The following is a 2,818-nucleotide window of genomic DNA, read 5'->3' as shown; positions in this document are numbered from 1 at the left end:
CTCTTTGGGGAGGCCCACTTGGATGAATATTTTACATAATTCATTGGCCACCTTTTCTGTGCTAATAGTCCTAAGGGGCATAGCTTCTAGGTAGCAGGTAGTGTAGTCTACTAACACCAGAACATATTGATACCCTGCTGTGCTCTTTACAAGTGGCCCCACAATACCCACTTCCATTTGCTCAAAAGGCTCATCCATTAGGGACATCGGTACCAGTGGCACCTTCTGAGGCCTCCCAGAATCCACCAGCTGGCACGGGACAAGACCGACAAAATCTCTCTACCTCCTGATATATCCTGGGCCAGAACAATTGGTGGAGTAAACACTTGCAGATCTTATCACTACCTAATTGCCCTCTTGTGGAGAGTTCATAAGCAACCTGCAGGATGGACCTATGGTACACCTTAAGTATTGCTTCTTCCCCTCACCTCTGTCCCCAATCTACTTGGTACAATGACCTGCCCAACAGACTCTATAAAAGCTTCTGGATCATCCTCACTTGTCATGTGTACAGCCACTAGTGAAGCAAGCCCTCTCTTATACCCTCCATGCTGCCAGTGAGTGTACCTGCTGCCACTTTTTGATTATCCAGGACCAGGGTTTGCAAAGTCTCTGCTTGTCACAACTGTTGGTACATCAAATCATCCACCTTAGTTTCCCATTTCTGGGCCTGTTCATTGGCTGCAGCCTGCTGTTGGGCCAACAAGTGCAGCAGCTGCTCCATTTTCCTTCACTAAATTGCCAGAACAGTGTTTGCTCACCCCAAGGGCCTTTGTGCCAGGCCACCCTCCTGCTTTACAATCCAGGCAAGCTCAGCCTTGTTCAGCCACAGAACATACTCCACTCCATATCCTTTGCCCACTCAGATAATTTTCAAGTTCAGGGTGTTCCCAGTCACCCCCTTTCAGTGATCTCTACCTCCCCTTCAGCACTATCCAGTCCTCCAGGGCCAAACTGACTGCCCTGGCTCAAGCCCTGGCTTTATGTCTCCCAGGCCCTGCTTCTTTCCAGTCAGGTGACTTTCCTGGCCTGGCTATAAGTGTTCTCTAATTAGGCTTGCCAACTGGTCCCCAGGGTAGTCTATAGTGGTTGATTTAGTTGTTGTAGCAATGCTTTCCTTCTTGCGCAGGGGTCTATCTTATAGCACTACTGCGAAGCCACTAACACTGTAATAGGCTTTTACTGCCTGCCCAGGTCCTGTCTTATTATAGGCACTCATAGCCTATAAATCCCTGGTGGCCAGCTCTCCTGCAACCCTTCATGAACAGTTTTCCTTCACCTGGGGATCCATCCAGGCTGTTTCTCTTTTAAAGTAATAGGAGCCCTAGGCTCCCTGTTACACCAGTTTTCAGCTGAGCATTAATTCAAGGAATCTGTGGATGCCAGCATTTAACACAGAGGCCTTACTTTATTCTAAGCCTTTGGGACTGGGAAGGTACAGTGCATATATAGTGTCTCTCTGACAACCCAGCAATGGCAGAATGGCATGCTTGCAACTATACTTTCAAACACCAGTGGAGAACTTTATAGGAGAGCGTAATTTCTGCTCTAGAGAGTTTTGCATTAGCTTTGGTTAGCACTCCCATAGAAGTAGATTTGGTTCTGAATATGACTAAACCCTTAAGAATTTAACTGTCATTAAATCAGTCATCACTCGGTACTGCAGAGCTATGCTATTCATGGGGTTCCCAAATTTCCAAGGCTGAGTCCTCACAGGGTCCTCTTGGTTAAGAAAACTCTTATTAATAAAGCCCCAGTTGAAAAAAAAAAGCCCAATTGTCATGAACACAGTTAAGCTTCTCTCATCTCTGCAAAAGGATTAGTGGAATTGCTTTGATTACTGAAGAAAAGGTGGGCCCATGATCAAGATTCTACTACTAGTCCACCCTCCACAAAACCTTCAAAGAAACCAAATAGCATGTTTCTCTGTTAATGCAAACTACACAATGCCTTTGGAGTGGGTTAAAAGAGACTGTGTAAAATGAGTTTTGCTGCTAGTGCAAGTAAAGAATCTGCTTTGAAGGAAGGTATGGGACTGCATGCATTGAAATACAAGCTTGGTTTTTGGAACACAATGAAACAAAGAGCTTTCAAAAGCAGCATTAAACATAAGAGCTGGTCTGGTACAGACATAGTTAAACAAATCTTGAAAAGTGGCCCAAAAGATAACACTCATAGTGTGGCTTTGTGGCAGCCCTAGCAAGAATGAAGTGTGGGGCCAGTTGGAGCTCACAATACAGGTCATGACACAATTGTCGGCAGCAAGAAGTCTTTTATTTCAGAACCTCACAAATTGTATCCAAAGGGATGCTGCATCAACAATCTCATGAGTCCAAGTAATAAATATTGACTCTCCACCCCCTAGTAAAGGCCATCCCAGCAGGCAGACAGGATTTCTCAGCACAAAGTCCTAACAGAGTCTGTTCCTCTCAAGACCTACAGGCCATATCCACAAGCCTTCCTTTTAATACAGGGATGGACAATTATTTTGGGCGGAGGGCCGCTTAGCGAGTTTTGGCAAGCTCTTGAGGGCTGCATGGGTAACCCTGCCCCTTGACAGGTGCCTCACCCCCTGGTTGTCATCTTGGGACTGGAAGACCTGCCTCTGACCTCTGACCCTTGCCACCAGAAGTCCCTCCCCTTGCCCCTGCAAGTACTCCTTCAGAGATGAGGGTTTGCTACCTTAAAACTGGGGAAAAAAAACAAATTATGTACTAAAAATCAAGTTCCCATAATATTATATTTTAATACAATTAAAAATATATTTTTGTCCTGATGGCTGTGTGTTTGTGCTTTATATGTAGAAGTGATTGTATAA

Source organism: Gavialis gangeticus, unplaced genomic scaffold (genome assembly GCF_001723915.1).
Source record: "Gavialis gangeticus isolate Ggan-Ray unplaced genomic scaffold, GavGan_comp1, whole genome shotgun sequence".
In the NCBI taxonomy this organism is placed as follows: domain Eukaryota; kingdom Metazoa; phylum Chordata; order Crocodylia; family Gavialidae; genus Gavialis; species Gavialis gangeticus.
Note: the sequence above shows the minus strand (reverse complement) of the source record.